The sequence below is a fragment of the Hylobates moloch genome, unplaced genomic scaffold (assembly GCF_009828535.3).
Source record: "Hylobates moloch isolate HMO894 unplaced genomic scaffold, HMol_V3 SCAFFOLD_1, whole genome shotgun sequence".
Classification (NCBI taxonomy): domain Eukaryota; kingdom Metazoa; phylum Chordata; class Mammalia; order Primates; family Hylobatidae; genus Hylobates; species Hylobates moloch.
The window spans coordinates 69,788,076-69,810,203 of NW_026652276.1; the positions used below are offsets into that span (position 1 = coordinate 69,788,076).

At 40.1% G+C, this 22,128-nt stretch overlaps 1 protein-coding gene across 1 annotated transcript in view; it reads right to left on the minus strand.

Annotated features, from left to right (window-relative positions):
* PDK1 (pyruvate dehydrogenase kinase 1) overlaps positions 1 to 22,128 on the minus strand; it is a 119,465-nt gene that overhangs the window by 2,833 nt on the left and 94,504 nt on the right. The window contains exon 12 of the transcript XR_004370343.2: positions 585 to 674. The gene's annotated coding sequence lies outside the window, so the exon portion shown is untranslated. The remainder of the gene's footprint in view (positions 1 to 584; positions 675 to 22,128) is intronic.

A 22,128-nucleotide genomic window follows, 5' to 3' on the forward strand; every position in this document is an offset into this window, starting at 1 on the left:
AAAAAAAGCATTAACTTATAGATACATTCCAATCTATTTTGGTTATTTTAGCTTGAAAATTCCTAAAGAATAAAAACCTTATCTTTGAATGATGTATATATTATTTATTCATGTAATTATCAGATATCAATTATTCATAATTATAACATAATTATTTACAGTAGTGATATATAAAGGTGACAAAATCTTACGGGTCTTAGTGGTTGATGAGAAAGAAAACCAAATTTGTTCAAGGTCTTTAGATTTAACAAAGACTAGGATGACGCAAAACAAGTAATTGCAAAATAAACTTATCCTACAATATATGACAAGGAAAAGATACTCAGAACAACAGTCGCAAAGAAAAGCTATTAAGTTGTGTTTAAAAAAAAAAAAAGACACCCAAAACATGACAGGGAATTAGATTTTTTATCATTCTTCCTATGAAGATAAGTCATTTTGCAGGAACATCTACATCACAAAAAATCAAAACATCTCTACGGATCAAAGTCAACATGTTAGCATTTTGTAGTTCCTGAGGCAATGTAAGAAGTATAACTATTAACAAAGTTCATCCAACTGGATGACAGACCCAAATAACTCACCTTGGGAGGGACGTTCATGCCTTTTATGTCAAGACCTGAATCATGGACTATCAATCCCTCTTATAACCTTCAAGAGTGTGAGAGGTTAGCCTGAAAAAGAATAGAAATATAAAGAAAATTTAAAAATAAATACACCATACAAATACTTTTATAACCAAGTGAACCGATCAGTTTTGCAATCATTGCAATATTGATTTCGTTTATTTTTTAGTGTTTAAGACATTTAAGAAAACCTTAATTTTTTTAATGCCTATTTCTTTAATTATTTACTTAATGCCCAAGGGAAATTCTGTGTGAGGAAAAGAATGTTCACTATTTGTACTTTGTCTAAAATCAAATTTATAAACCTTCAGGCAATTGACATATCTCCAAATATTCACACATTACTAAGATAACATTAATTAAAACTTCATAAATTTAGCAAACTAAATTTCCATGTGTAAATATCGACAGTAAACAACATTTTTTCACTCAACTGAAAGTTCAAGTATAGTATGTTCGATTTCATAAATTAAATTATAATTGTCAATATTTTTGCAGGTAGTTCAAATTATGGAAATGTTCCTTTTGAGCAACACTGGAGATCCTAGAATATGAAAATTTTAGGTCATGGTTATTTTTCTTTAAAATCTGTGTAAAATTTACAAATTTAAGCAATTTTTAGCTGGGCACAGTGGCATGAGCCTTTAGTTCCAGCTGCCCAGCTGGAATCTAACGTGGGAGAATCACTTGAGCCCAGGAGTTGAAGGCTGCGGTGGGGTCTGATTGTGCCACTGCACTGTAGCCTGGTTGAGAGAGCAAGACCCTGTCTCTAAATAATTTTTTTTTTAAATCTAAGCCTTGGCAATGAAATTAAAAAAACTCAACAAATGGGATTGCATAAAACTAAAAAGCTTCTTCACAACAAAAGAAACAATAGAGCAAAGAGGCAACCCACAGATGGAGAAAATATTTGCAAATTATACATCAAATAAGGTGTTAATATCCAAAATATACAAGGAACTCAAACTACTCAAAAACAAGAAAACAAAGACTCCAATTTTAAAATGGGCAAGAGACTCAACCAGATGTCTCTCGAAAGAAGATGTGCAAATGGCCAACAGATAAATTAAAAAATGCTCAACATCTCTAATCATCAGAGAAATGCAAATAACACACAATGAGATATCATTTCACACCTATTAAATCTGCTATTACCAAAACAAATGTTGGTGAGGATGTGGAGAGAAAGAAACTCTGATACACTGGTATTGTAAATTAGTACAGCCATTCTGGACAACAATATGGAGGTTCCTCAAAAAACTAAAAATAAAACCACCATATGATCCAGCAAGCCCACTAGTGGGTATATGCTCAAAGGAATTGAAATCAGTATGCTGAAGAGATGTCTGCACTCCCATGTTTACTGCAGCATTTTTTACAATAGCTAAGACACGGAAACAACCTGAACATCCAACAATGAATGTACAGATTTTGTAAATGTGTTATATATACACGATGGAATGCTATTCAGCTTTTAAAAATCAGGAAATTCTGTCATTTGAAGCAGCACGGATGAAGCTAGGGGACATTATGTTAAGTGAAGTAAGCCAGGCACAGGGAGACAAATATTGTATGAGCTTACTCCGTCTCTCTCTCTCTCTCTCTCTCTCTCTATATATATATATATATATACACACACACACATATATATGTATATATAAAATAAAATGACATTTCTTCCTTCTGCTAGAAATACAAATGACAATAGCCTGACTGGTAGCCAATCAATAAAACAGTCTTCATCATGGCTGGTTGACAACTGGTGGCAGCTGCAGAGCACCCATACAAAGAGGCCATAATTTCCTATGAGGTGAGAGTGGATGAGAGATTCAAACATCGTTAAAGTAACATTTTAGACACATATCCAAGCTCCTATCCATAGCTAAGCAGCAAGAGTAGGCACTTGAGTTCAAAATTAAATCATAAAGGGTATATATAGTTTAGATCGAGAAAAATAATCAAAGAACTGAATCACAAGATTTATGGTTCACAGATCATTACTGGGGGTTTTCTGTTCTAGGAAGTGGAGATATAAGTGGCTCAACTGGCAACAAATAAAGATATGACCTTGAAAGTTGCTTTGGGTCTCTTAACCTTGGTTTCATTGCCAAAAAAAAAAAAAAAAAAATAGAGAAACCATCAGCTCAGGGTGTTGGGATTTTCCTAATTGTTGCTGGTTTGCAGTTATTACTGATGCCTCCAAGACTACCAGATTTCTAGATTCAATGAGGCTTGCTATGATTCATATTTGGGAAGGAATTCAATAAGACATTGCAAGTCCAGAAAACAGAAGTGGAGAAAACTCTTCCTGGAGCTTCTCTCAAATTTCCCAGAGTCAGTCCTTTAAATAGGCTCCTGATTTTAGACCAGAAGTGAGACAATTATTACCTAACGTTTATTATTGAGACTTTCTCAAGAGCAGCTGCATAGAATTTTGCTCTGGCAAAGCATAATCTTACTGGATAACAATGCATTTGGAAGCAAGAAGCCTAAGATCAGTTCCCAGTTTTGCCACTGATTAACTGTGCTGTCATTGGTGGCATTTAGTTTTTTATTGAAAGGCTCTATAGCATTCATTAAGCTCTATTTATTGAGGACTCACATGGCGGAGAGCCCAAAACCAGAAGCTGTGTTAGTATGTGATGGTGATGTAAATTGTAATATGTGTACTTAGTAGAGAGCACTACAGAATACAGAATTACCTTATGAATTAGCTTACATCTGACAAGAATGTTTTATCAGATGGTCTTTACAAGAAACTGAGGTCATTGCAGTAGTATTTGTGAAACCCATGCTTTTCTAGTTTCTGAATTTGAAGCTTTCACATCCAGGGACTTGCTGACCTGGAGGATTTGTCCTTCACAGGGTTAGCTAATTTCCAGAGATAGCAAATGTTTGCACCTTTCCTATGCAAACCAACCAATTCAGGGCCTACATTACCAACCACCTTTTTTATTTGATTCTTATACTCTGTGAAACTGTATCCCTCTCCTAATCACCCCTGGGCCAGGTACCAGGCAACTAGGGACAGCCCCGTTGCCCCGGACCTTGCTGAAATTATTCAAAATAGTTAATTCTAAACCTGCTCAGTCTGTCTTGCCTGTTCCTTCTGGAGACAACCACAATAAAGGCCCTTTCCCATGTTTCTCTCTCATTCCCTCTGCTTTCTGACCACCCTGGGGCTGCTTCCCTAGAGGCCCTGCTTCTGTTTTCTAGGAATATGTGAGTATTAAAAATGTCTTCCTTTTTCTAGTTCCCTTGGAAGGGTGAGAGTGTGAGAGTGGGTGAGAGATGGGAGACTACCTAATGGGTACAATGTACATTATTTGAATGATGATTACATGAAAAGCCCAGACTTCACTACTACATAATATATCCATGTAACAAAACTGCACCCCTTACATTTATACAAATTAAAAATTTAAAAATTTAAATCTCTTTCTTCACAACAAAACTTTCTGTGTCTGTGTAGGATATAATAAATTCCTCTTCAAAGGTTTTAGCCAGTAAATTGTTAAGTAAAATGAGTTCTGAGATCCTCTCCAAAGAACTAATGTATCAGTATGTTCAGCTCTCTTGTTCTTTGTTCTTCATTTTAAAGTTTAACTTCCTCATTCTTTACATCTCCTTGCCCCTAGTTTTAGTAAATAAACCCCCTCCTAGTTTCTATCACCTGCTCTGACCTTAGTCACCCCGGTCACCTGCTCAGTTCTTAGTCACCCTGAGTCACCTGTTCTGTAACTGTCCTTCCCACCAAACTACTCACCCTGCCACTCCAGCTCATACCCCTGCTCTTTTTAAAATAGCCAATCGGAATTAGCTTAGACTGTGTGATCCAACCCTAGCCAATAGGGGAATGACACAGCAGTACGGGCTACCTGCGTCAGGGATAAGAACCCCTTCCCCTCCCTTGTTCAGGTGTGCTCTCGCCATTGCTCCATCCGCGAGACATACCCTTCTATAAAAGCAAAATTGCCTTGCTGAGAAAATTAAATTTATGTGTGAGTGCTATTTCTTTTGTGGCACCGAAAATTTATTTCCAACATCTGTATAGACTACTGGAGAAAGATACCTACAGGAATGTTTTCTCTGTACTCCTCTATTGATGTAAATCTTGAGCCTTTTAACATATAACTGAGACATAAGAAACAGCATGTGTAGTAGGTTAGTGGGACCCTAGACAAGTTGAGCTGTGGAAATGATAATCTTGTCAATGCAAAGGAGGAAATGTATCATCAGTAAATCAAAGTATTGATCGTATATACAGCCCTAAACAGAGACCTAAAACATCAGGCCTTAATTAAGAAAGAGGTTTATATTTCTTACATTACCAGAAATCTGGGAAGAGGAAATCCAGAGCTGACCCAGCTCCTCAAATATTCAGGCTCCTACTATTTTTCTGTTCCATCATCCTTAGCTTTTGGCTTTCATGCTTATGGCCACAAGATAACTGCTGCCTCTCCCGGTGTTATGTCTGAGAGATCCAGGAAGAAAAATGAGGGAAAGAAAAGGGCAAAGGGCTTTGCTAGCTCAGTCTTACCATTTCCATAGACACTCAGACTTTTCCACAAACCCCACCCCATCGATTTCTGCTTATGTCTGTTTGACCAAACTGTGCTACTTGGTCACAGCAGCCTAGAAATTAGATTTTAAAATGCCAACGCGGCATATCTGATTCTGCCTTTGCAAACTGGGGTTTTGTTATCAAGGAAGAATGAGAGAAAAATGGAATCTGGTGGACAAATTGCACTTCTGCTACAATTTTTAACGAAAGTGAGATTAAGGGGCTTCAGGGTAGGCTCAGGCAACAGCAGCACCATAGCTACCTGCCTCTTCATGGATCCAAACAAAGGACAAAAAGTGAATTTATATGCAAGCCACACCTTCAGCATAACCTAAAGACAGAATGTCCAAACTTCAAAATAATTATGAATAGAAAGAGAATAATCAGATCTCAGAACACAATTTCTTATTCCCTCACCACACCCTAGCCCTTAGGGCAAACAAAAGCAAACCTAGAGACTGCAGGGAAGGCAAAATAGGGAAGCTTGTGAAGGATCCTGAGTTTGATTTAACACCAGAAAGTCTAGGTCCACCCTAGTCTGAGATCAGGGCATGGACTTCAGGAAGGAACTTGGAAGTCTGGGCAATTTAAAGGGGGCAATCGTTGAAACCCAAAAGTTCTGGGAAAGAACAAAAGAAACAAAAAAGGAAAGAAAAAAAACATTCTTTGGCATTAGGTGGGAAGAGTTAAAAAAGAAAAGATGGAAATTTTAGGTTCCTGCAAGAAAAAAGAGGATTCACAACTCTCTCTAACCCAGCAAATCAAACCAAAATATCCTGCCAAAGACCTGGACTTTGCAATACCAACATAAGATGATGCCATTAAACCAAAAAGTTTGAAAACATCTTCATACCATAAAAATTAACAAATGGAAAATGAAGTCCATATGCAGCTATAACAAAAGCCAGGAAATGGAATTTCGATTATATCAACTGAGAAAAATTCTCCTCTGATAAAACGAGAATAGGCTTAAATTAAAAGTTACTAGAATAGACTCAAATTAAAAGTTAGTAAGAGGCATTGAAGAAAAGCAGGCAAACTATGAGGAGAATAAGAAAGGCATAAGTGAAGAAGGAAAAAGGGCCAGAGGAAGAGTAGCAGACATGGAAGACAGGCCATTAATAATAATAATAATTTCTGTGCTTTCAGAGTTCCTGAAGAAGAAAAAACAGAACGATGAGACACAGCCAATATCTAAAACTATAATTCAAGATAACTTTATAGAGTGGGAAAAGACCTATGTCTACACATTCCTAGAGATCACTGAGTAATGGGAAAAATTTACCCAGAAGGATCATACTCCAAGGTAGAACCCTAGAAAACTATTAGATTTCAAAAAAGAAAGAAAGAAAGAAGAAAGAAACTCTCAAGCCTCCGGGAAAAAAGATCAAACAACTTATAAAGGTAAAAGAATTAGACTGGCATCAGACATTTCAAAACCAACATATAAAGCAAGGCAATTTTTTTTTTTTTTTTTTTTGAGGCAGAGTTTTGCTCTCATTGCCCAGGTTGGAGTGCAATGGCATGATCTCAGCTCTTTGCAACCTCTGCCTCCTGGGTTCAAGCAATTCTCCTGCCTCAGCCTCCCAAGTAGCTGGGATTACAGGTGCGTGCCACCATGACCAGCTAATTTTGTATTTTTAGTAGAGACAGGGTTTCTCCATGATGGCCAGGCTGGTCTCAAACTCCCTGCCTCAGAAGATCTGCCCGCCTCGGCCTCCCAAAGTGCTGGGATTACAGGCGTGAGCCACCACGCCCGGCAAGGCAATGCGTTTTAAAAGCTTACTAACCTCATTCCTACAAGAGGTTAAAAAAAAAAAAAAAAAGCCAGATATGGTGTCATAAACCTGTGTGTGGTCCCCAGCTACTCAGGAGGCTGAGGTAGGAATGTTGCAGAACTTTTCCTTAGTTCAGCTAAAGGCGGGGTCCTTGTCCATCCTATGGCCAAGGTTTTATTGGGTTAAAGGAAGAAAAGGGGGAAACGGGGACTCTCACTAGGCCAGAGTCCCAGCTAGAGCGCTTCCTGCCCAGCATTTGAATCCCAGATTCCACCCAAGAAGCAGAGGGGCCAGGCTCCTCCCTGCTGCAAATGCAGTGAACTTCCGAGGCTCCACCTCAGTAGGCAGGCTGGTTGGAGTTTCTCCAGGACTCCCTCCCACCTGGCTGTCTCAGGAGGATCGCTTGAGCCTGGGAGGTGGAGGCTGCAGTGAGCTGTGATTTGACACTGCACTCTAGCCCCTAGGTCACAGAGTAAGACTCTGTCTCAAGAAAATTCATTACTTTGGTCTCCAAAGACATTCATCCTTTTTGGCTCTAACTTACCACAACCCCACATGGCAATCTGCACAACTGTGTGGGCTAAAGTAGGTCTCTTGCAAAATTTGTATGTTCAAGTCCTGTGAAAATGTGACTGTATTTGGAAAAGGAATCTTTCAAGGGCAATTAAGTTAAAATGAGGAGGCCATCAGGATGGGCCTTAATCCAATATGATTGGCGCCCTTATTAAGAAGAAGAGATAAGGACATAGACACAGAGGAACGACCATGTGAAGAGAGAGAGAGAAGCTGGTCATCTACAAGTCCAGAACAGAAGAAACAGAAACCTGGAAGAAACGAGCCTGTTGACAACTTGATCTCAGACTCCTACTAGCCTTTAGAACTGTGAGGAAATAAATTTCTGCTGTTGAAACCACCTGGTCTGTGATACTGTGTTGTTAGCCCTGGCAAACTAATACACCAGCCCTTCCTCTTTCCTTCTTACATTCAGCAAATATGCATTGAATATGTCCCCACATCAGGCACTGGGCCACAGGTTGAAGCTAGAGGGATGAACTTGCAGACACAGTCCCTGCCCACATGAAGCTTCCAGTTTATTAGGAGAGGTCTTTTAAAGACTTAGTATAGAACTGGGATGGCATTCCCTAAAGAAAAAAAAAAGAGAAAAGAGGAGAAAAAGGCCTCGTCATGCATGTATCTTTTTTCTAGAAATTTCTCCTAAGGAAAACAAAGGATGTATTATTTAGCTGCAAAGAAGTGCTTTGTAGGGTTGTCTTTTTTATTTGTCACTTGTTTGTTTTATTTATTTATTTTCCTAAGGTTGTGTTTTTAATTGCCACAAATTGGGAACGATCCAAATGTTCAATCATTGAGGACTGGTGAAATAACTTATAATCAGTACAACAGCCTTCTATGGAATAATTACAAATGAGATTTTAGAAGAAAACTGAATAACATGGAAAGATGCTCTCCAAATACTCTTTTACACACACACACAATTTTAAAAAGTCTTCCCTTTATAGCTATAATTCGATATTTGTTTGAAAATATGTATATGCATATGAGTCATGTTATCTCTTGGTGGAGAAATTACAGGGATTTTTTACTTTATTTTTGCTTATCGATACCTTTGTAAGATTTTGTACAATAAACAAAAGCTCCCTCTCATCCACAGAGGGCAGTGCTGGCTAATCAGAACTGAATTTTTAGAGTGAATTGTGGCCTCCTGGCAGCTGTTTGCTGGTAAATATCTTATAACTGTATCTTTGAGTGCAGTTCCACCATGAGTTTTGGTTGATGCTTTCATTTACTTTAATGAGTAAGGCAAAAGAAAGATAATGAAAATGTATGTTGGAACTTCACTCATTCACCATTGATATGAGTGACTTCCTCGTACTGAATCAAATAATAGTTTTTCAAAACTAGAATATTCTCTTGGTGTTTGTACTATTCCCATTGTAACAACTATAGACACATGTTTAATCTGCATTAACATTTTTCTTCAATACCTTTGTAAAAAATAATTTCAACTTTTATTTTAGATTCAGAGTGTACACATGCAGGTTTGTTACATGGGCATGTTGCCTGATGCTTAGGTTTGGGATATGAATGATCCCATCACACAGGTGGTAAACACAGTACCCTATAGGTAGTTTTTCAGCCCCTGCCCCTCTCCCTCTCTCTCCCTTCTCATAGTCCCTATTGTTTATTGTTCCCATCTTTATGTCCATATGTAACTCATGTCTAGCTCCCAATTACAAGTTACATGTGGTATTGGTTTTCTGTTCTTGCATTAATTTGCTTAGGATAATGGATTCCAGCTGCATCCATGTTGCTGCAAAGGACATAATTTCATTCTTTTTATGACTACATAGCATTCCATGGTTCAACCATTTCTTAAGTCTACACAATCAAAAAAATAATAAATCAAGCCCTGGCTTTCAATATTTGTAATTCCATGGTGTAAAAACTCCAACTGCAGCTGATTTCATGGCTGACGTCACTGAATGTGGAGTTGGGAAGGACGTGCAGCAGTACATGATTATGTGGTATTTCCCGCAGACAGGCACCAAATAACCTCAAGAATAGCAGCAAAGTGTAGTAAGACAATTAGGAATTGATGGCTTTTGAGTATTTATTACCTTTGTTTTCAATATATAATTTTTATATAATTTATACAATAATGGCATATAATTTAAGCTTGAATAATGGCTGTGTTTGACCACCAGATTGCAAAATTCTTAAACTGTAACAGTCAGCTGTCACAAGACAGCTCCTGCACCCCTCTGCCTGGAGGTCTACTGGGAGAGGGTAGAGCCTACTGTAAGCACAGGGACACTATACTGAAAACCATAAGCCCCAACCCTAGCTGCTGATCAGAATGGAGGAACATTCCTGATGAAATGTCAATTTCACTTCCTCACCTTGTAGTTCCCTCATCTTGTAAGGTCACATTATCATCATACCCATACCAACCCCCCAACGTCAGTATGAATCTCATTTTTGTCTTTTGTATACCATTATCAAGCTTATTTATATCACTACCATCTACAGAGCTCATGAAAGCAAAGAATATTTGTTCTTGTCCTTCCTCCCTTGCCAGACAGGTGAGTCCAGAGCTGGAACTCTGGCTTGGGCTTATTAGAGCAACAGGGCAGAGACCCTGCACCTGCAGGGAATGGAACAAAAGAGAACTGAAGAAAGTGCCTGGACAAAGAGAGGCTGGAGCAGGAATCCACAGGAAACCCAAAGTGTCCACAGATTTGAAGTTGAGGACCTGCTTCGACCAGGGCTGCCCCCACCAAGCAGAAGTGTCCTTGAGGCTGTCACATGTGAGCAGTGTAAATAAAATTTCAAGGGAGATGTTAGCCTATTAAAAGAACAATATGATTAAGGAGGTCAAATTATCATTCAGAGACAAGCAAAATCAGGCTTGTCTGGGTGCTGTGGCTCACACTTGTCATCTTAGCACTTTGGGAGGCTGAGGCAGGTGGATCGCCTGAGCTCGGGAGTGCAAGACCAGCCTGGGCAACACAGTGAAACCTTGTCTCTGCTAAAATACAAAAAAATTAGTGGGGTGTGGTGGAGTGCACCTGTAGTCTCAGCTACTAGGGAGGCTGAGGCAGGAGAATTGCTTGAACCCAGGAGGCAGTGGTTGCAGTGAGCCAAGATCATGCTACTGCCCTCTAGTCTGGGTGATAAAGCAAGGCTCCATCTCCAAAAAAAAAAAAAAAAAAAAGAGAAAGAGAGAAAGCAACTTTACTTAGATTGATACACTGACATGTTAATTACAAACCATCCCCTTTAATCTATTCAGACATTAGTAAGCAATCCTGGAATCTCTGATCCATGGAACCCTGGGCCCGGGGTCAGTCCCTCTCTTGCTCTCACCCCTCACCTTTCTCAATTTTCTCTAGTTGCCTAAGCTGGTTACCAGACTCCTCAATCAGCAGAACCCCCATGCAGCATCAGAACGTCCTCTGTATCTCATTCCCTCACGTTTCTGCTAGAGGGCAACTTAGATCATTAGATTCACGAAATCTAATGATTCAGCTGGTCAAATCCAGCTAAAGCGTGTGTAGTTTGAAAGTGTTCCCTTCCCAGAAAAGGAGTTGCTCCTTAACAAAAAGCCTTCAATAACTTCTTCCAAAGGGATTGATTACATAGATATTTTAGACAGGCAGGGCTTGGGGAAGGAGACGTTTGGAGCCAGGAGAGCCTGTTAAAGTATCCTACATTGCCCTGTTTGAAACTAATAGAATTGTATTCATGTTGAGGTCATCTCTTTTCAGAATTTACTGAATGGATGCTTTCCTCACAATTGATTCAAAATTATGAGCTTTTAGTGTACTTTAAAACATTGGTTCCCCTAGCATGTGGGGTAATGCAGGGGAGGCAAAATTTTACCTCTACCCTCTTAGAGATTTTTTCAGTTGTGGGGTGCTGAGAATTAAATTGACATAAGACAGATCAACAGAAGAAAAGCATACAAATTTATTTAATCCATGTTTCATATGGCACAGGAGCCCTCATAAGAAAATGAAGGCCCAAAGATGCAGTTAGGGTTGAACACTTACATACTGAATAGAACAAAGAGTAGTAAATTATGAAAATGTGAGAAAGCAAAGGGGCTTGGGCTAGGGTAGTTACTTGGGTGAAATGGACAGGAAGATAAGGGTTAGTGAAATTAGATTTGTGCTATGGTTTGGATGTGGTTTTATCAGGGGAACACGCCCCCAATATTTCAGCATAGGTTTTTTCTATTTTCCCTAAGTGTTGGCGGTCTGAGAAATAAAGAGAAAGAGTACAAAGAGAGGAATTTTATAGCTGGGCTGCTGGGGGGGTGACATCACATAGCGGTAGGGCCATGATGCCCACCTGAGCCACAAAACCAGGTTTTTATTAAGGACTTCAAAAGGGGAGGAGGTGTATGAACAGGGAATAGGTCACAAAGATCACATGCTTCAAAGGGCAGAAAGGAGAACAAAGATCACATGCTTCTGAGGCCAATAAAGATCACAAGGCAAAAGGCAAAGGAAGGATCACAAGGCAAAGGGCGAAATCAAAAACTCCTGATAAGGGTCTATGTTCAGCTGTGCACGTATTGTCTTGATAAACACCTTAAACAACAGAAAACAGGGTTCGAGAGCAGAGAACTAGTCTGACCTAAAATTTACCAGGGAGTGGTTTTTTCCCCACCCTAATAAGCCTGAGAGTACTGCAGGAGACCAGGGCGTATGTCGGTCCTTATCTCAACCGCATAAGACAGACACTCTCAGAGCGGCCGTTTATAGACCTCCCCCCAGGAATGCAATTATTTTCCTAGGGTCTTAATATTCCTTGCTAGGAAAAGAATTTAGTGATATCTCTCCTACTTGCATGTCCGTTTATAGGCTCTCTGCAAGAAGAAAAATATGGCTCTTTTTGCCCAACTCTGCAGGCAGTGAGACCTTATGGTTGTCTTCCCTTGTTCCCTAAAAATCGCTGTTATTCTGTTCTTTTTCAAGGTGCACTCATTTCATATTGTTCAAACACACATTTTACAATCAATTTGTACAGTTAACACAATCATCACAGTGATCCTGAGGTGACATACATCCTCAGTTTAAGAAGATAACAGGATTAAGAGATTAAAGTAAGACAGGCATAAGAAATTTATTATAAGAGTATTATTAGGGAAGTGATAACTGTCCATGAAATCTTCACAATTTATGTTCCTCTGCTGTGGCTCCAGCCGGTCCCTCCATTCGGGGTCCCTGACTTCCTGCAACATGGTTTGTTTTCACCAAATCTCATGTTGAAATTTCGTCCCCAGTGTTGGAGGTGGAGCCTAATGGGAAGTGTTTTCGTCACAGGGGTGGGTCTCTTATAAATAGATTAATGCCCTCCCTTGGAGGTGGTGGGGTGGTGTGAGTCAGTTCTCAACTTGATTAGTACCCACAAGAGCTGGCTGTTAGAAGGAGCCAGGCACTTTCCCCTTCTCTCTTGCTTCCTCTCTCCCCATGTTATCTCTGCACATGCCAGTTCCCCTTTACCTTCCACCACGAGTGGAAGCAGCCTGAGGGCCTCACCAGAAGAAGATGCTGGCATCATGTTTCTTGCACAGTCTGCAGAATCAAGAGCCAAATAAACCTCTTTCCTTATAAATTACCCAGCTTCAGGCATTCCTTTATAGCAACTTAGAATGGGCTAAGACTGTACAGATTTCCTTCAGCCTCAACTTCTTATCCTTGAAGATAAGAATAATGCTTTCCTGCCGGCACAGGGAGAGCATCTTTCACATGGGAATTTCATCTCCTGCTTTTAAGAAACTGAAGAAAGGTCAGAGTGATCTTCTTGCACCTGCTATTTTTCAAGTGCCTTTAACTCAAAATAGTCAATATGCCAGAGCAAGATATTTTGGGGTGTCATGCTTTTAACTCCTTCAGTAATTGTAAGAAATCTATGAGTCCATAAGTGTATCAGATTTTATCTGTAAATTAATATTAAATAATACAACCTGCACATAATAAAAACCACAAGTTAAAAAATATAAGCAGATGCTCTTATAAGTATTACCATCCAAATTCATTTAAAAGCAGTATCGAGACACTTCCGGTTTCTGGTTCAATATGAAAAGAGCTTGGAAGTCATCATTCTCATCCTCACAACAAGAAACAAGCTGAACAAACCAAAAATCAACAATTCTTCTGACCAGGCACGGTGGCTCATGCCTGTAATTCCAGCACTTTGGGAGGCTAAGGTGTGGAGGTCACTTGAGCCCAGGAGTTTAAGATCAGCCTAGGCAACATAGTGAGACCCTGTCTCCATTTAACAATAATAATAAATAATAAAAATAATGAAACAAAACAATTATTCTTAGATCCATCAGAGAATTGAGGTCACAGGGCAAACCACCTCCTAGAAAATTTGCAAGACAGGAGGATGTAGAGAATCACAACTTACCAAGAACAGAAGCCCAGGAATAAAAGGCCAGCACTCGTGGCAATACCAGTAGGAATACAAACTGTAATTGACAAATTGCTGGAGCCTCAATGTGAATGAGCTTGGGAGTTAAAAACTCTGGGTGAACCCAGTCTTAGGAGGGCCCCCACACTTTTCTTGAGTCTTACATCCAAGAGTCTCATCAAACTCTCAGGTGAAGGTCAGAGAAAACTTCCCCCATGTGTGGGTGGGGGAATTACTTTTTAAAAATGTTATCTTTTAATTTTTATTATTTATTTTGAGGCCAGGTTATGAGACTATTTTTGTATTTTTGGTAAAGACAGGATTTTGCCATGTTGCCCAATAAGGCTGTTCTTGAACTCCTGGCCTTAAGAAGTGATCCTCCTGCCTCAGCCTCCCAAAGTGCTGGGATTACAGGCATGAGCCATCACATACAGTCGCATGGGGGAACTATTTTGCAATATACCAGAGGCTTTGTTCTCTTTAACAAAAGCTTGCCTTCCAGGGAAGCTATTTTACCAGAGCCTAATCAACCTGGGGAAGAAAAATACTCAACTCCAATCTTCTAGGCTCCTCTAAGGGATGAGCACGGGGGAGACCTGAGAAGCACTTGTAAAGGTCACAGCCCAGGGGCACAGGCTCGCCACAAGCTGAGACTTAATCATAGGACTGTAGAATGTGTTCCCCACCCCACACCTCACTACCACATCAGTCAGGCTCCTATAAGATAACAAGGGTTTACAGCTAAAAACAATGTTGAAGGTATAGTAGCTTATTGCTCTGTATTTTCATAATGTGGGATTCCGCCACTATCATATGGAGGCTCAGTAAATCGTTTTAGTGTAAAAAATACTTAGAGATTCTGAAACCACTGTTCTAAAATAAAGCTACCTAATTGCACTTGAGGATAATGTCAGGTCTTAAAGAGAGAAAAATGGAAACAATCTGTAGTGAATTCAGTGCAGATAATAAAGCTTCACATACAAATAAGGTGATGTTTACGGAGGACAAACTATAAAGATCCAGGGAAAGATGACTCATCTTTATTGAGTATCTCTCATGTTTAAAGTGTTTGTGTCTTCGAAGAAACCAAGCTTCATGCTAGATTTGAGTCAAAAACAAGCCAAAGTTGCTTCTTTACTCTAAAAATCAATAGTTGCTGGGAGGAAAACGGATTCAATGTTTTTTTCCTTCACTTGGAGCTTTTCAATGTATATAAAGAGTATGGAAAAACAAATAAAAATATGCAAACAAAAACCCACCACCCCCACAACATGGGTGATATAATTTACAACTAAGAACTATTTAGACATAAACCTTATGTGCTCCACTGCATTTCTTACCAAAAACGTAATTAATGACTTCCAGTCAGCTAAGGTTAAAAGTTACCCAACAGAAATTTAAAAACAGTCTTAGTTAAAAAGCAAGTTAGCAACAAAAGGAAATTTATCATTTAATATCTAAACAGGACATAAATAATTTAGTCTTAATGAGACCTGGCTCTTGGTTTAGTTCCTTTCCTTTTCAGTCCGAAGAAAGGCCAGTCCTGGCCAAATAAAGTATGTGTGGGTCTAGAGGCAGCTTCCGCTCTGTGCAAGACTCCTTTTACTTGTACATTCCCTTCTTCACTAAGGTTGGATGAGTTTTAGATCATTTTTATTATATCTGATAAATGAGAGATTTCTTTTCTAATGCTACAGAGACATTATCTTATGTAATCCAAGATTACATGTATTATTCATGGCTTTTTGTAGTCAGGGACATTGAGACTCAAAAGCCTAAAAAGACTTATGCAAGGTCAGATTATTAATAAACGTCACAACCAGAAACCAAACCCAATTTAATCTCTCTCTGCAGCTTCTGCTAGTTCCCACTAATACAGACAAGAGACAGGGAAACACTTGGTAGAAGAGGGTGGTTCCCCGGCAAAAGCCCCACCCTTAAGCCTGGAGACCTGCAGCCCTAAGTGGGAACAGGCATTCCTGTTTTCGTGCCCAAAAAGTGGCCTTTTGGCCTGCCATCACACCCCCCTATCCTGTACCCATATAAACCCTGAACCCCAAGCTCCAGGAGCAGATGAGCAGATGAGGAGACAAGCAGATGAACAGCAGAACAACGTGGCAGAGAAAGAGAGAGGAGAAGGAGCGCCTGAACGCTGAGAGGAGTTCAGCTGGGGGTGGTCAGAAAGGAGTTTGGCTGCTGGATGGCCAAACTCCAGGTTAAGATCATCTTCCCACTCCATCCCCACTTCTGGTTCCCCATTCATCCCACTGAGAGTCACCTTTACCACAACAAAACCCCTGCATTCATCCTTCAAGTTCATGTGTGACCCACTTCTCCCAGGATGCTGGACAAGAGTTTGGGATACAAAAAGCTGTCACACTGGCACTCTGCCCTTACAGAAAGGCAGAGGGTCCACTGAGCTGGCCACCACTCAAGCTGTCCGTGGACAGCAAGGCTAAAAGGGCACACTGTAACACACACCCACTTGGGCTCCTGCACTTGTCCAGCTGCCTGCTCCCCATCCCGTAAGGGTTTGAGGGATGGTGACCAAACAGACAAGCCACACCCGTGTCAAACATCAGGCAAAGCGGTTCAGGGAACTCTCCCATTTCACCACCATGCTGCTTCCAGAATGACCAAGAAATGATCCAAGAGCTTAGAAAATATAGCTTAGCACTTTTTCACCTTCTTACATGAAAAGAAAGTTAAATAAAATGTAAGCCTGGCCATGTGAATGTGAAATAACCAAAGGAGTGGAATGAGCTCTTTCTATTAGTGGGATTAGCAAAAGGTTCCTAAAAGGGGTCACTGGAAGTGAATCAGCAAGACCTGGAACCATGAATGTGTGACTAAAACCACCATTTGTTCAACACTGGGAAATGTGAACAATGCTGCCTAAGGAGTTTGTATTCAATAAAATGCTCTCTAAAGAAAGAGTTTTAAAGCTGGTCCCTGGGACAGATGATCACCTTAAAGCAGAGCCCATGGGCCTCATCCAGTCCACAAAATGGGAGAAGGGCTTTGCCAGGCTGCAGAAGCCTGCTGACTCCAGCCACCAGGTGGGCAAGGCTGCAGGCTGGATAGCGGGGGAGCTCCAAAAGGTGGGTCAGGAGCTACAGAAGTTCCCCATATCATCCAAAATCCAGGATATTCTGCCTGTGGAGTCTTTGAGGACTCCCAAAGGTGGGTCAGGAGCTACAGAAGTTCCCCATATCATCCAAAATCCAGGATATTCTGCCTGTGGAGTCTTTGAGGACTCCCATGCTTGTTGTTGTTCATCTATGGGGTAGTGGCTTGGGGAAAGGGGATGACAAGGCAGTACTGAGTATAGCTAACAAAATCCCAATCCCCTGCAGCTCACAGGCTTTTGTGCTTGTATTGCCTTCTCTGCCTGCTATTATGTAACCTCTCAGGTGAAACCGTCCTTGCAGCTTATCCATAGCCAGGTAGGGAGGCTGTAGAGTTGCTTAGGCAACTGGGTTTTCCACGAGGCAGAGCGCACTGACATTAAAAAAAAAAAATTTATTATTATACTTTAAGTTCTAGGGTACATGTGCACAATACGCAGGTTTGTTACATATGTACACATGCGCCATGTGTACTCGTTAACTCGTCATTTACATTTGGTATATCTCCTAATGCTATCCCTCCCCCAGCCCCCCACCCCACGACAGGCCCTGGCGTGTGATGTTCCCCATCCTGTGTCCAAGTGTTCTCATTGTTCAATTCCCACCTATGAGTGAGAACATGTGGTGTTTGGTTTCCTGTCCTTGCGATAGTTTGCTCAGAATGATGGTTTCTAGCTTCATCCATGTCCCTACAAAGGACATGAACTCATCATTTTTTATGGCTGCATAGTATTCTATGTGCCACATTTTCTTAATCCAGTCTATCATTGATGGACATTTGGGTTGGTTCCAAGTCTTTGCTATTGTGAATAGTGCTGCAATAAACATACGTGTGCATGTGTCTTTATAGCGGCAAGATTTATTATCCTTTGAGTATATGCCCAGTAAAGGGATGGCTGGGTCAAATGGTATTTCTAGTTCTAGATCCCTGAGGAATCGCCACACTGTCTTCTACAATGGTTGAACTAGTTTACAGTTCCACCAACAGTGTAAAAGTGTTCCTATTTCTCCACATCCTCTCCAGCATCTGTTGTTTCCTGACTTTTTAATGATTGCCATTCTAACTGGTGTGAGATGGTATCTCACTGTGGTTTTGATTTGCATTTCTCCGATGGCCAGTGATGAGCATTTTTTCATGTGTCTATTGGCTGCCTAAATGTCTTCTTTTGAGAAGTGTCTGTTCATATCCTTTGCCCACTTTTTGATGGGGTTTTTTCTTGTAAATTTGTTTAAGTTTTTTGTGATTCTGGATATTAGCCCTTTGTCAGATGGGAGGATTGTAAAAATTTTCTCCCATTCTGTAGGCTGCCTGTTCACTCTGATGGTAGTTTCTTTTGCTGGGCAGAAGAAGCTCTTTAGTTTAATTAGATACCATTTCTCAATTTTGGCTTTTATTGCCATTGCTTTTGGTATTTTAGTCATGAAGTCCTTGCCCATGCCTATGGCCTGAATGGTATTGCCTAAGTTTTCTTCTAGGGTTTTTATGGTTTTAGGTCTAACATTTAAGTCTTTAATCCATCTTGAATTATTTATTTATTTTTTTTTGAGATGGAGTCTCGATCTTGTTGCCTAGGCAGGAGTGCAGTGGCATGATCTCGGCTTACTGCAACCTCCACTTCCCAGGTTCAAGCAATTCTCGTTACTTAGCCTCCCAAGTAGCTGGGATTACAGGTGCCCACAACCATGCCCGGCTGATATTTGTATTTGTAGTAGAGATGGAGTTTCACCATGTTGGTCAGGCTGGTCTCAAACTCCTTACCTCAGGTGATCCACGCACCTCAGCTTCCCAAAGTGCTGGGATTACAGGCACGAGCCACTGCGCCTGGCAAATTAATTTTTATATTAGGTGTAAGGAAGGGATCCAGTTTCAGCTTTCTACATATGGCTAGCCAGTTTTCCCAGCACCATTTATTAAATAGGGAATCCTTTCCCTATTCCTTGTTTTTGTCAGGTTTGTGAAAGATCAGATGGTTGTAGATGTGTGGTATTATTTCCGAGGGCTCTGTTCTGTTCCATTGGTCTATACCTCTGTTTTGGTACCAGTACCATGCTGTTTTGGTTACTGTAGCCTTGTAGCATAGTTTGAAGTCAGGTAGCGTGATGCCTCCAGCTTTGTTCTTTTGGCTTAGGATTGTCTTGGCAATGCGGACTCTTTTTTGGTTCCATATGAACTTTAAAGTCGTTTTTTCCAATTCTGTGAAGAAAGTCATTGGTAGCTTGATGGGGATGGCATTGAATCTATAAATTACCTTGGGCAGTATGGCCATTTTCACAATATTGATTCTTCCTATCCATGAACATGGAATGTTCTTCCATTTGTTTGTGTCCTCTTTTATTTCATTGAGCAGTGATTTGTAGTTCTCCTTGAAGAGGTCCTTCACATCCCTTGTAAGTTGGATTCCTAGGTATTTTATTCTCTTTGAAGCAATTGTGAATGGGCCACTCATGATTTGGCTCTCTGTTTGTCTGTTATTGGTGTATAGGAATGCTTGTGATTTTTGCACATTGATTTTGTATCCTGAGATACTTAAGCTTATCAGTTTAAGGAGATTTTGGGCTGAGATGATGAGGTTTTCTAAATATATAATCATGTCATCTGCAAACAGGGACAATTTGACTTCCTCTTTTCCTAATTGAATACCCTTTATTCCTTTCTCCTGCCTGATTGCCCTGGCCAGAACTTCCAACACTATGTTGAATAGGAGTGGTGAGAGAGGGCATCCCTGTCTTGTGCCAGTTTTCAAAGAGAATGCTTCTAGTATTTGCCCATTCAGTATGATATTGGCTGTGGGCTTGTCATAAATAGCTCTTATTATTTTGGGATACATCCTATCTATTCCTAGTTTATTGAGAGTTTTTAGCATGAAGTGCTGTTGAATTTTGTCAAAGGCCTTTTCTGCATCTACTGAGATAATCACGTGGTTTTTGTCTTTGGTTCTGTTTATATGATGGATTACTTTCATTGATTTGTGTATGTTGAACCAGGCTTGCATCCCAGGGATGAAGCCAATTTGGTCGTGGTGGATAAGCTTTTTGATATGCTGCTGGATTCGGTTTGCCAGTATTTTATTGAGGATTTTTGCATCGATGTTCATCAGGGATATTGGTCTAAAATTCTCTTTTTTTGTTGTGTCTCTGCCAGGCTTTGGTATCAGGATGATGTTGCCCTCATAAAATGAATTAGGGAGGATTCCTCTTTTTCTATTGATTGGAATAGTTTCAGAAGGAATGGTACCAGCTCCTCTTTGTACCTCTGGTAGAATTTGGCTGTGAATCCATCTGGTCCTGGACTTTTTTTGGTTGGTATTAATTATTGCCTCAATTTCAGAGCCTGTTATTGGTCTATTCAGGGATTCAACTTCTTCCTGGTTTAGTCTTGGGAGGGTGTAGGTGTCCAGGAATTTATCCATTGCTTCTAGATTTACTAGTTTATTTGCATAGAGGTGTTTATAGTATTCTCTGATGGTAGTTTGTATTTCTGTGAGATCAGTGGTGATATCCCCTTTACCATTTTTTATTGCATCTATTTGATTCTTCTCTCTTTTCTTCTTTATTAGTCTTGCTAGCAGTCTATCAATTTTGTTGATCTTTTCAAAAAACCAGCTCCTGGATTCATTGATTTTTTGAAGGGTTTTTTGTGTCTCTATCTCCTTCATTTCTGCTCTGATCTTAGTTATTTGCTGCCTTCTGCTAGCTTTTGAATGTGTTTGCTCTTGCTTCTCTAGTTCTTTTAATTACGATGTTAGGGTGTCAATTTTAGATCTTTCCTGCTTTCTCTTGTGTGCATTTAGTGCTATAAATTTCCCTCTACACACTGCTTTAAATGTGTCCCAGAGATTCTGATACGTTGTGTCTTTGTTCTCATTGGTTTCAAAGAACATCTTTATTTCTGCCTTCATTTTGTTATGTACCCAGTAGTCATTCAGGAGCAGGTTGTTCAGTTTCCATGTAGTGGAGCGGTTTTGAGTGAGTTTCTTAATGCTGAGTTCTAGTTTGATTGCACTGTGGTCTGAGAGACAGTTTGTTATAATTTCTGTTCTTTTACATTTGCTGAGGAGTGCTTTACTTCCAACTATGTGGTCAGTTTTGGAATAAGTGTGATGTGGTGCTGAGAAGAATGTATATTCTGTTGATTTGGGGTGGAGAGTTCTGTAGATGTTTATTACGTCCACTTGGTGCAGAGGTGAGTTCAATTCCTGGATATCCTTGTTAACTTTCTGTCTCATTGATCTGTCTAATGTTGACAGTGGGGTGTTAAAGTCTCCCATTATTATTGTGTGGGAGTCTAAGTCTCTTTGTAGGTCTCTAAGGACTTGCTTTATGAATCTGGGTGCTCCTGTATTGACTGCCTATTTATTTAGGATAGTTAGCTCTTTTTGTTGAATTGATCCCTTTACCATTATGTAATGGCCTTCTTTGTCTCTTTTGATCTTTGTTGGTTTAAAGTCTGTTTTATAAGAGACTAGGATTGCAACCCCTGCTTTTTTTTTTGTTTCCCATTTGCTTGGTAGATCTTCCTCCATCCATTTATTTTGAGCCTATGTGTGTCTCTGCATGTGAGACGGGTCTCCTGAATATAGCACACTAATGGATCTTGACTCTTTATCCAATTTGCCAGTCTGTGTCTTTTAATTGGAGCATTTAGCCCATTTACATTTAACGTTAATATCGTTATGTGTGAATTTGATCTTGTCATTATGATGTTAGCTGGTTTTTTGCCCGTTAGTTGATGCAGTTTCTTGCTAGCATTGATGGTCTTTATGAGTTGGCATGTTTTTGCAGTGGCTGGTACTGGTTGTTCCTTTCCATGTTTAGTGCTTCCTTCAGGAGCTCTTGTAAGGCAGGCCTAGTGGTGACAAAATCTCTCAGCATTTGCTTGTCTGTAAAGGAACTTATTTCTCCTTCACTTATGAAGCTTAATTTGGCTGGATATTAAATTCTGGGTTGAAAATTCTTTTTTTTTAAGAATGTTGAATATCGGCCCCCACTCTCTTCTGGCTTGTAGATTTTCTGCCGAGAGATCAGCTGTTAGTCTGATGGGCTTCCCTTTGTGGGTAACCTGACCTTTCTCTCTGGCTTCCCTTAAC